Genomic DNA, 12,854 nt, shown 5'->3' on the forward strand with positions numbered 1-12,854 from the left:
TGCATTTCTCTAGAGATTAGTGATGCTGAGCATCCTTTCATGTGTTTGTTGGCAATCTGTATGTCTTCTTTGGAGAAACGTCTATTTAGGTCTTCTGCCAATTTTTGGATTGGGTTTTTTGTTTTTTTGATATTGAGCTGCATGAGCTGCTTGTATATTTTGGATATTAATCCTTTGTCATTTGCTTCATTTGCAAATATTTTCTCCCATTTTGAGGGCTGTCTTTTAGTCTTGTTTATGGTTTCCTTTGCTGTGCAAAAGCTTTTAAGTTTCATTAGGTCCCATTTGTTTATATTTGTTTTTAATTCCATTTCTCTAGGAGGTGGGTCAAAAAGGATCTTGCTGTCATAGAGAGTTCTGCTAAGTTTTCCTCTAAGAGTTTGATAGTGTCTGGCCTTACATTTTGGCCTTTAATCCATTTGGAGTTTATTTTTGTGTATGGAGTTAGGGAGTGTTCTAATTTCATTCTTTTATATGCAGCTGTCCAGTTTTCCCAGCACCACTTATTTAAGAGGCTGTCTTTTCTCCATTGTATATTCTTTCCTCTTTTATTAAAGATAAGGTGACCACATGTGCATGGGTTTTTCTCTGGGCTTTCTATCCTGTTCCATTGATCTATATTTCTATTTTTATACCAGTATCATACTCTTTTGATTACTGTAGCTTTGTAGTATAGTCTGAAGACAGGGCTTGCTAAGCTCTTTGTGGTTAAACTCATTTCTCACCCACCAGACTCTGGAAGAGGGAAAGAAACAGCAGATTAGACGTGTTTTCAGGAGGGATCAATATGTAATGTAAAGCAGATTGTATCTCCTTTGTTCTCCTCAGACCCAATAACAAGCAATCCTTGTATGCGAGTTGCATACAAGTGAGGAAAGAGGGGTAGACGTTGATCCTTTAGTTGCGACTTTAAAAATACCAGGAAGCAGAGATGAGTCCACATTCCCTGGCACAGAAACCCAACCTAACCTGGGTCTAGGGGTAGAGATATTGTCTTTCCTCATCCGGTGGTGACGAAACCAACTTCCTCATAGGTGTGCCTCTCCTTCACTCATCGCTGCATCCATCAGATCTGGGGTGGGTCAGAGATTGTCTCTAGAACTGTCCACTCTCCTAGCAGGAGGGGACACCCAGAGCTCCCTGGACTCCAGCGGCTCCTTCTAGGCAGAACTAAGTCCCCAACAGTAAGATCTTGATCTCTGGTCCCATCCCAGTCCCTGCACACCCCTGAGTTCCAAATGACTTAAAGTCACTGACCCCTGGAAAGCTATGTCTTGCTGAAGGCCCTCGGGGCAATAGCACTAGCAGCTAATGAGACAGTGGGGGGTTGTCTTGTTACTTATAAGGTATTTATTCTGCAGAACTAATGGGAACCAGTAGGTACTCTGGACTAAGAACAGCGTCTTTTCTTCCTGAGTCGAGGTAATCAAAGTCACCAGAGTTGTTGACTGGTAGTCGACCAAAGGCCCAGCTAAGGGAATTGGACACATCCTGAGGTCGATGACCACATGGACACTGTGGGTCTAAGATGCTCTTTTGGAGGTTGGTGACTCATCCATGACATGCAAGAACAGGCCCAGTCCCCTCCTGACCACAGGAGATTTCTAGAGGTCCCGTCATCACATGGTCTGACAACAGGATGAGGTCAGAGAGACAGGCTCAGTGGGGAGAGATGGAGGACTGGAGACCTGGATTGAAAGCTGAGTTTACCTCCTCCTGGTTCTGTTCCCAATGTCCTCTCTCTGTGTCCACCCCCCTATTCTCAAACTTGGCTTCATATAAACCATCTCAGTTTCTTAAACCCATTATTGATGTCAAGACCTCACCCTAGACCAACTAAATTAGAATCTCTTGGCCATTTAAAAAGTCTCTCTGGGTGATTTATTGTGCAGTCAGGGTCGGGGACCACTGTTCTGCTTCATTATCACCTTGATGCTTAAATACTACAGGAAGGAAATGAGGAAGGCTACTAGCCACCCCACAATCCCTTCATCTGAGAACCTCCTCAGATGAGGCTTTCAGATAAGTTTCAGATAAGGTTGCATCTGAAAGTAGGCTTTGAGGTCACTTTATGAATAATTCCTTCTATAAACCTTTTTTGAAAAGGTGAAACGTGTCTACAGATGGAAATCAAATAGAACTTGGGTCAAACCTCATGTGTTCATTTTTTTTTACTCCTTCATGGTGTAATCCATCACTGCAGCTCAGTTAAGTCCGAGATGACCCACATGAGTTGTGAATTCATGAGTGACTGTAAAATACAGTGTCAGAATGTGTACTTGGAAGGGAGACCAAGATTTGAATCTTTGCAACTTAAATTGCTAACTATTTGATCTTGGGCAAGTGACTTAATTTAAGACTTAATTTTCTCACCTACAAAGTGGGAAGAATAATCCCTGTCTCACAGATAGATTTGTTAATATGATAGCAAATGTAAAATTATAAAAAATAACTTGATATTCAATAATAGTTAAACAGGGTGGTGGATATAAAACACCTAAATCAAATTCTTGACCCTTGGCATTTCTTTAACAAATGGCAGTTGCTATTATTAAAACTAAAATGAATTGTGTGTCAGAGTCTCAATTCCTTGTCATATGGAATAAGAATAGAACCCACTAATAATGAAGTCTTGATTTTTCTTGAAGCAATGAGCTCACTAGAGTTTCTTTGTGTTGCCAAGTTCAATGAGATCCAGGAGTATTGGCTGCTGTCGGCATTCAAGGAAGACAAACTTTTGGAGGACGTTTCGGTCTGCAGGATGCAGACCAAAAATAAAAATTCCAGGGCTGCCTTTGATTTCCTTTAAAGTCACAGCAGCTCATGTGAGGAGTGAAGATATTTCCATATTCCCTACTATCTGCTGGGGGTCAAGAGATGAGTTACAGTGACCTGAAGGGAGTGTTTTTAAAATCTTGGTTAAAACTAGTGTTAAGCATATAGGCAAAGTATGAATCTCTCCAATGCTTGATTTCAACTTTAAAAATTAAAGAATAAGTATATTACAAAGCAAGCAGAATTTCAACATAATCTTTAGGAGTTAAGTTATGTTTCCTGTGCCCTACATTATGACCATAATACCTGCTACCTGGCCTGTATGGGGTGTGTGTGTGTGTGTGTGTGTGTGTGTGTGTGTGTGTTAATTAAAGGGGCATGTATTTATCTACATATCTATCAGATTGGTAGTAACAGTCCTACTCCACAGATTTTAACATTCGGGATTTGCCGTTCACAATAATATAAATGCATGTCTGAGAACCAAACTTGAACACAGTCTTTCTGACAGGAGACCTTTAAAGCTGAAAGTTATCCTGAGCTTCAATTTCAAGAAAAAGGCAAAGTTTACATCATAAAACCAGAAAACGAAGGACAGATGGCTGTCTGTCTGGATAGGTAAATTGATAGATAGGTTTAATAAAACACCGGACTTAAAAGAAATCTTTGTTATTCTGTGTACCTACATGTTCTCCAAGGCCACTTGAACAGTGAGCCTTCTGGTGGAAGGGTGGTGTTACTGTTGTCATGTTGATTTCATCTTGTGCCTATGTTCCATGTTTTCCCAGGTTCCTCATAAACGCACACATACTTTAGCATATACAACCGGAAAGAAGCTTTCCATCACCTGCCCTTGCGATTCCTACAATTCGGGTGGAAGTTTGCATTGTATACTTATTGCCAGTAAGAGCACATTACATCACAAGGGACAGCCAACGCCATAACACTCCCCACCCCCTTATCTTTGCCCCTTCAGACTTGCACACAGTTATATCTGTACTTGATTCAGGGTTGGGTGCTGTAAGGACTTCAACAGCAAATGAGAAACAGAAGGGGTGTCTTAGCAATATCAAATATTATTTTAGGTTCTATAACCAAGATAGGAGATAGATTTTCATTCTCCATTGTTGGGAATACTAAGGTCCTATAAAAGTCAAAAAACAATTCTTAACTAAGTGGCATAAAACTTATAGCTTATCACTGCAATGCAATGCACATCAGGAAAATTGGCATGAGGAAACTCAATTTTCTAGGAACAATCTAATTAAGTTCTGTTTATTCAAGTAATCTAAACTATTTGACTACTCAAGTGGTTTGTGATAAAAGAAATAGAGTAGGACTCAGAAAGCTCTCCTACCTACAGGCTCCCCTTGGAAGAAGCAGTAGGGCTTCTAGGGAATGCCAATCATTTAAGGTATTTTAAGCCAGCTCATGGTCTCTGCAGAAGGACTAGAGAAAACAGCAGATCTTAAAGGAACAGGAATACCCAGTTTACCTGTCTTACAATTCAAACCCAGAAGAAGAGAGGAGAATCTCAGTGTCAGAGCAGGAATTTTCATATGACCATTTTTGGATGAGAGTTGAGACAAGACAAGTGAGTATCCTGTCACAGTGGCAGACCACAGTGGGCAGGAAGAGTGTCTAGACACTGGCCCCCTTCACCGTGGAACTCCACTCCGTAAAGCCCTCTGATAGAACCCCTCATGGGGCCAGACCCTTTCTACACTCACCCTCATCTATGCTGCATTAGAACCCTGGAAGGTATACTTGTTTTCCTAAGTTCACTAGTGCAAAATCCAGTTCATCAATGAACTTGCCCCAGGTCATGCATTTGTGTTAGTACGTAGCCATTCTAGAATTAAATCCATGCCTACCTGAGACTAAACCTATACTTTTACCCCCATTATACTGTACTACTTGCCAGAAAGAAATAGTATAACAATTCTGTGTCTGAGGCAAGGATAAAGTGACAGTTGACTCGTAAGGTAAGATATACCATTAAGCAATTTGAAAAAAAAAACATAACAGTGTTTGCCAAGAGATTGCCATGGGTCTAAGCTGATAATCCAAGCACTCTTGTTGGTGTGCATGCTTCACTGTGTGATAAGCGGTAGTTATTGACTGATAAACAGCAACGCTGTGCTTTTGCAATTACTGCTGCTTGTTAAGTACACACAGATTTCAGAAGAGAAGTGAGTGAAGGCAAGTTTGCAGGGATTAGAAGTTCACCAATGAAAGTCGTTTGAAGAAGAGAGAGTCATAAGTCAATACTCACTCTGGGTTCGGGTGACCACAACGGAAAACCCAAGCTGGTGGGACAGAGCAAATGACAGGTACAGAAACTATTCTTCAGCATGTGATAAAAAATAAATACAAGAAAGTACAAAAACCTTAGGAATATTTCTTAAAGGAGGAGTAAAGAAAATCCAGTCACTCCTTTTCCAGTCTGTGTAGGTGTCAAATATCAAGGAAGTTGAATCTGTATCACTTTGGTTTCAGGAACCCAACCTGGCCTCCTACATCTCCAGTTTCTATTCTTCAAGTTGGACCGTCAAGGAGAACAATAAGGAAAAAAGTATCCTTTTATTGGCATTCTTTATCATCTCTTTCTTCTGCTGGTGACTCAGCTGTCTCTACAAGCTCACTTGATAAGTTGAAGCACAATGCTAGAACAAGAATGACTGTGGACAGCTTTCCCTTCGAGGCCATTTTTTTCTTTAACCAATTTGTGTAGCCTTGGGTAAAGCTACAACTTCTCCAGGCAGTGTTTGCTCAATTAGCACCTGTACTTGGCTGAGGGAACTCAGGATTCAATGGGGTTTGGAGCTGAGATTTTGAGTGCCCATCACCGTCTTTCCATACCCAGACTACTTCTTCAGGATGAAGTCCTTTAGAGTTTATGACAACTCGGCTGGGATCTTCATTGTATGAATTTAGATAATTTGCATTGCTCAGTTTTCCCACAATAACTAGAAGGTTTGGCAAAAAGGTACGATTTTGCAGTGGGAAGGATCCCAAAGTAAAATTCTAGTTGTTTACCCGGTTCTGCTAATTATAAATACCTAAAATAAGTCCTGAGAATTCTCCTGGGCTCTCCTGCATTTACACCATGTAGGAATAGAGGTACTGATGGAGAATCAGGGTTTTGATTACTTTCTTCTTTGTGGTTATCAGAGATAGAAGCTATGGATTCATAGAGAAGTGATTCAGGAAGTTAAAAATGAAATATTTACAGTATAATAATATCACTAAATGCTAAACCAAATAAAGAGCCAGAAGACATACAAGGTACATCCAATGGGCTATGCCAGAGGCCAGGGACTGAACTTGGGAAAAGTGGGAAAGAGGCTTTACGTGTGCTCAGGATCCAAAATGTTATGGCAAGAAATGTCAGAACAATGAAACCTGTAAGGAGGAGACAGTTTGATGGAATTTGGTGATGAAGGATAATGCCTGTGTCCATCAGATAAAATCAAACATGTTGCCTATACCTTGATATCTCCAACCCAAGAAGAAAAATATTCCATCAACTGGATGATTTTTTTTTTTTTTTTTTGCAGTACACGGGCCTCTCACTGTTGTGGCCTCTCCCATTGTGGAGCACAGGCTCCGGGTGTGCAGGCTCAGCGGCCATGGCTCACAGGCCCAGCTGCTCTGGGCCATGAACCCGTGTCCCCTGCATCGGCAGGCAGACTCTCAACCACTGCGCCACCAGGGAAGCCCAACTGGATGATTTTTTAAAGCTGAAGTATGTAGCTTATATCTAACCAAGGACAAAGCGCTAAAATATGAAAACCAAGAGAAAAGGTAGAATATTTCACTACTTTTGTGTTGCTCAATTATTCACAGAAATTATTTGGGGTGATAATAGCATTTTCTGTCCTATTTTATTTTAAATTTTTATTGGAGTATAGTTGATTTACAATGCTGTGTTAGTTTCAGGTGTACAGCAAAGTGAGTCAGTTATACATATACATATATCGACTCTATTGTATTTTAAATAGTTTAAATGTGACTCTGAGTTTTGAATTGAGATTGAGTTTCAGACTCAATCTACCTTGTGTAAAATACTATACTTGGCCACCTGATGGAGATGGGGTCCATGCACAGACATCTCACTGTCTGGCATAGAAGATCACCCGTATAGTTGATTCAGAGTTAACAACAATAAGACAGAAATAGAAGAGGTGACTTAAATCAAGCCAGCAGGTGACATGTGGCCATATGAATGATACGGTGATATTGATATTGATAAACTGATACTGATAAACTGATATTGTTTATCAGTCAGTTAGGCTTTGTAAGGAAGGTGGGATCATTCTGGATGCAGTAGCCTGAAGATGGAAACTACCCTGTAGGTGTTGCATTCTTATTTACCAGCCATGTTGTCAACAGCAAAAAAGTCATTATCATATACCTTTCATTGATGGAAATTGCCACAGAACAGATCACTTAGTAAGGTGGGTCTGAAGTGAACCAGGAACAAACTGTGTGTATTAACATTCAGCGTAATGTTGCACCAACAACAGCTAAAGCAACGATGTCCAATTTGAATGAGGCAAGAGGAAGCTGGATCACCATTGAATTAATGTCAGTGGTGCTTTGCAACTCACCGACTCCCAAGCCACTCTGTGGGTGAGGACCTGAAATTGCTAACAAACTTTAGGGGAGGTTTAAAGGAAGGTGACCAGCCTCTGTACAGAGTGTTGAGCATTTCCTGCGTCTAACTTTTTAAGTATACATCTTCCCATTTGAGAAAATCGGATTTTACATACGCCCTAACAAATGTCCAGTTGGTGCTAACAAATTAGGAAATCATGCCTATATTCACACTTAAAAATTAAACAAAAATGTTTTAAGTGTTAAAATTTGACAGTTGGCTACAAAAGAGCTGGAGACAAAGAAGTAGGGTGACCAACCGTCACAGTTTGTCTAGGACCAAGTGATGTCCCAGGACACAAGACTTTCAGAGCTAACACTGGGGCAGTCACGGGAAAACCAGGCTGGCTCATCACCCTACAGAGGAATCATCTGGAGGTAACACTTCTATTAAGTTACTCTTCCATTTGGGGATAATTTTTTGTGCCATCCCATTGAAGAAGAATGTGAAAAAGCCCTAAAACAGCCTCACTGTTTTCCAGAGGAGGAATTCTTTTTAGTTGGGAATAGTGGCGGAAAGGTTGAGAAACCTCCAGCAGGAGATAGCCTGGGAACCCCGAGGGGCAAGAGGAGACAGGTACTTGGGGACCTGCTGGAAGAGTCCACAGGCAGATGACCTGCCAGCTAGAGCCTGAGGGCTTTGTCTTATAGGAGCTGGTTTAGAAACCAATAGATGGAAACAAGTTCAAGAGAATATGCACTTTTAACTAATTCAGGCAGGGGCATTCACCTGTTCTTTGCAAGAGATCTTCCTTCAGCCCAACAGGAATAACTGGCCTTGCCACAAGGGCTGGGAAGCTTTTAAAAGCCGGCTCACCCATAAGGCCAGCTTTTCTATTAGGATCCTGGGAAGATAGTTACCTGGCCTTACGTGTTCAGCGGTGGCCCCTGTGACTTAAATAGTTGGCTTCTTAAGCTCCTGGTCAGAATTTGTTGTTGATAATTTTAAAACCTCTCAGATCTTTCACAGAACACAGAACAGCCAGATTCCTCACCCTAAATAATGCCCTAAAACTAGGCATCTGTGGGCATGATTCTGTCTAACAGGAGAGGGGCACACACTTACGTATCTGAACCTTCAGTCGGGAAAAGCATTAAGTGGCCTTTGAGTTCTGGGTCGAGGCAAACTGACAGCAGGAAGAAGTTAACACAGCAGGGATGATGTTTTGACCACATGACATGCTATGGGAAGGGTGAGCAAAGAGGGAGGGAATGCTAGAACCCATCAGCATCTTCACCAGGAAAAATGAAAATGTCCTGGGCGTGAGCCCTCAGAGTCTTCTGAGATGTTCCAAGTACCTTCAATGATCAGCCACTCAAGCACCAAAAGCAAAGGAGGGCTGTGCTTCTACTTTGGGTTCAATGCCTGGGGACACTCTTCTGTTTCTCATCTAATCTGGCGTAGTAACCACTAAGAGGGCTTCTCACGCCTGAGGCTTTGGAGTAATTATTTTTACTGTTCTACTAAAACTTCATTGGCTGAAGTCCATCAGCCAAACCTGGGGGAGAGAGTGAGACAGTCAGGTAGCTTGCTGTCACATCCTGAAAGCCCCGCACTGATACTCACAGCTCTTTTTACAGCAATGCAAACTTTTACATAGGTTTCTGGCACTTGAAAATGATATGGATACACACACGTATCAACGTAGGGCCTAGCTTAGCAGAGCACAGTAAAGTGTACAAGAATCTTTCAGGAGATGTCGACGTAGATTTTTGGGTTCCAGGCTCTGTGGACGCTGTGAAAGTCACTCTCTGGTTTTCAGTGTCTTAAAGAGAAACATTACGAAACTGAACAGGGTGATTTCTAGGCTCCTTCAAGCTCTAACTAAGCCTTTGTGATTCTTCTTATTGCTCGCTTTCTGGAACATAGCCATTCATGAAAGTTTCCTTCTCCCTCAGAGCCCAGCCATGCCGAGGAGATGCTGAGTGGGAGAAAGCTGTCAGGTGGGAGAGGTGAGGTTGCCGAGGGGAGAGGAGCCACTTATACACATGGGGGTGGTGTGGAGAGCTGGTGATTTGCCTTGATGAAATGAAATTTGAAGACAAGCTAATTTCTGCTTGGTGACTTCAAAGTCTGAACGGAAGGCAGACATGAGAGAGAACACATTTGGGTTCTGATTTCTCAGTTTAAAAATGAATGATATTCAAAAAATGTTAATGTTAGCAAACAAAATGTGGCTTTTAGTGTTCTGATGTTCTTCAAAGTCATGTAATTTTCTATCCCATGCGGCCATACTAAGTCAAATTTGACCTATATTTGTTCCTACTTAATGAAACCCCCTTAACGGTAATGTAACCGATGTAGTTTTCTTTTTTTTTTTCTTTTTCTATTTTGCGGTATGCGGGCCTCTCACTGCTGTGGCCTCTCCCGTTGCGGAGCACAGGTTCCGGACGCGCAGGCTCAGGGGCCATGGCTCACGGGCCCAGCCGCTCCGCGGCATGTGGGATCTTCCCAGACCGGGGCACGAACCCGTGTCTCCTGCATCGGCAGGCGGACTCTCAACCACTGCGCCACCAGGGAAGCCCCGAAGCACTTTTCTTGATTCATGCTGTCTAAACTCTGGGAGTCTAAGGGTAGAGCTGTACTGTCAGGCTCCACCACTGTTAAGCTTCAGCTCTCTTGGCTATTTTACTCTTTACCATTATTTGTTCTGTTTCTTTTTCCTGGAATGTGCACAACTCTTCTTTGGCTCCACCTATGGAAATCTTGTCAGTTGAACTTAACTGCTCCCTTTTCCGGAAGCTGACCTTTGAACTCCCAGGCAGAGTTCACTGCCCTTCCTATGGGCTTCTAGACTATTTTGATTATATAGCACTTAATGACACTGCATTGCAGTCAGCTATGCCCATCTTTCTGCTGAACTGTACTTTACCCCAGTGCAGAGACTGTAGCAAAGAGAAGGCACCCAATGTAGTCACCAATCAAATTAAATCAACGTGATATCCATAAAAAAGGCTTCTCTTAGTAATAGAAGGCCCTGCTGGGGTCCTCCTGGCACTTTGAGTAACTGACCATGTGCACAGGAAGGCTATGTGCATCTTAAGTCAAATTCCAGAGTTAGTCTGAGATCCCCAATTTTATTTTGGCTGGGAACTTGCTGTAGTGGAGGAGGAAGGTGGGAGATGGTGAGGGAGTGAGGGGGCCATGGTAAGGGGGAGTAGCTGTACCAGTGGAAGAGAATCATTCCAGCATTCACAGGATTCACGATTTTAGCCAATGTGGTTGGTTGTCTGCCCAGATCCTCTTGGATCTCCTTCACTGCTCATGGGTGCCCATTCCTACACTTCTGTGTGTATTACTTCTGATGGCATGGAGCTCCTACTGCCATCTGTGTAAGCCTGCCCTTGGACCATGGGAGCCTTTTCTTTGCAGATTCAGGAAAGCCAGAACACTTGGGAGATTGCATGCCCTGCCACTCCTACTCCTAGCAAAGGCTGACTGGGGCAAGAGCATGAAACCCCCATTACCTCATCACCTAGTACCCAGTACCCTTACCACTTTCACTCCAGAGCTCCCTCCAGAATCAGGCAGGGAACTGGCCTTGGCCTGAAATCTCACCCTCACTTGACTTCTTCCCTTCCCCCAGCTGGCTTCCCCCACCCAGAGGAATCCTTCTTTAATAAATTACATGTGCAACCTTGCCTCAACATCTGCTTCTAGAGTGCCTACTTCAAGACAGGATTCCAACTTGATGGTTTTCTAAGATAAGCTTCTCCCTGGAAAAGGCCAAAGGCAAGCAGGTCCCCACCTCTGGCCTGCAGAGTCTTGAAATGATTGAAATGGACATCCTTCATCCTCCACAGCTCACTTACCTTCCAAGAGGACATTTTACAAACCTCTGATGGGGATTGTGGAGGCAAACTGGAGACAACTGCCCAAATCTTGCCTAGCCCGTGGACGATGCTTTAAGCGGCTGGGGCCATCGGAGGTTTCGAGAAGCTTTAAAAACTGACATAACCCTCCATAAATAGTTCCATATCTAACCCAACTTAAAGAGATGTAGTCAAAGGTAAAAATGTGTATTTTTTCCTCTCATCACACTTCAAGGTTTTTAATGTCTCGATTCAAGCCAAGATGAAAATTGGAAGCAAAACAGCCCGTTTTTTTGTTTTTTTGTTTTCTCTTTAGGAAATTATTCTCAGGAAATGGTTCTTTCAAAAAAGCTGGCTCTTGTGATCTCTTCTGCCCAGTTTTCAAACATCTTTTTAGAACTTTGATTAAAAATCCAGACTTTAGATGTATATTCTTTTCAAATTTGACACTTACAAGAGTCTTGCTTTCAGTTAAGTGGGAAGAAAGAGAGAAAGATGATTTACTGAGCAGTGATTCATGTTATTTTTTTATATTAGGCTAAAAGATCAATAACACTGACCATCTTCCATTACAAAATGATTAGCCGTGTTCTTTGAAGAAATTTTATATGGTAGATTGCAGAATCTACGCCTTAGAACTAGAATGTGAGAAATCTTTTGCTCACTGGATGGGAGGGAGATGGGGTGACAAAAAATGTTTTGTCAAGATTAAGAGTTTGCCTTATTCCCCTCATTTACCCTCAGAAATTTCCAGAAATACTTACATAGATCATCCAGTTATTAAAACATGCAGCATAAAATCTGTCCCCTGTGGCAGAAATCTCATGGATGCTGATTCTAGAGTTTTCCCACTCACCTCTCAAATCTTTAATCATGTGTTTATAATGCCTTACCTTCTTTTGCGAATTCTGTCAGATCTAAAATACCGTCTGATTATTGATATATCCTCAAATGAAAAAGAACAAAAACAGGTTAACATTACCAAAGTGAGAAGAGTATATTGTCTTTTGTGTCTGTGTGTGTGTGTGTGTGTGTGTGTGTGTGTGTGTGTGTGTGAAAACTGCCTCCTTTATTGTTTTTTTAATTAATTTAATTAATTTATTTTTATACAGCAGGTTCTTATTAAACTATTTTATACATATTAGTGTATACATGTCAATCCCAATCTCCAAATTCATCCTGCCACCACCCTGCCCCCGTGTCCCCCCTTGGTGTCCATACATTTGTTCTCTACATCTATGTCTCTATTTCTAACTTGCACACAGGTTCATCTCTACCATTTTTCTAGATTCCACATATATGCATTAATATTTGACATTTGTTTTCCTCTTTCTGACTTACTTCACTCTGTATGGCAGTCTCTAGGTCCATCCACGTCTCTACAAAGGACCCAGTTTCATTCTTTTTTATGGCTGAGTAATATTCCATTGTATATATGTACCACAACATCTTTATCCATTCATCCGCCAACAGGCGTTTAGGTTACTCCCGTGACCTGGCTATTGTAAATAGTGCTGCAGTGAACATTGGGGTGCATGTGCCCTTTTGAATTATGGTCTTCTCTGAGAGTATTGTCTTCACATTTAAATTAGTTCGTGTGTTCATAC

This window comes from Phocoena sinus, chromosome 4 (assembly GCF_008692025.1).
Source record: "Phocoena sinus isolate mPhoSin1 chromosome 4, mPhoSin1.pri, whole genome shotgun sequence".
Lineage (NCBI taxonomy): Eukaryota > Metazoa > Chordata > Mammalia > Artiodactyla > Phocoenidae > Phocoena > Phocoena sinus.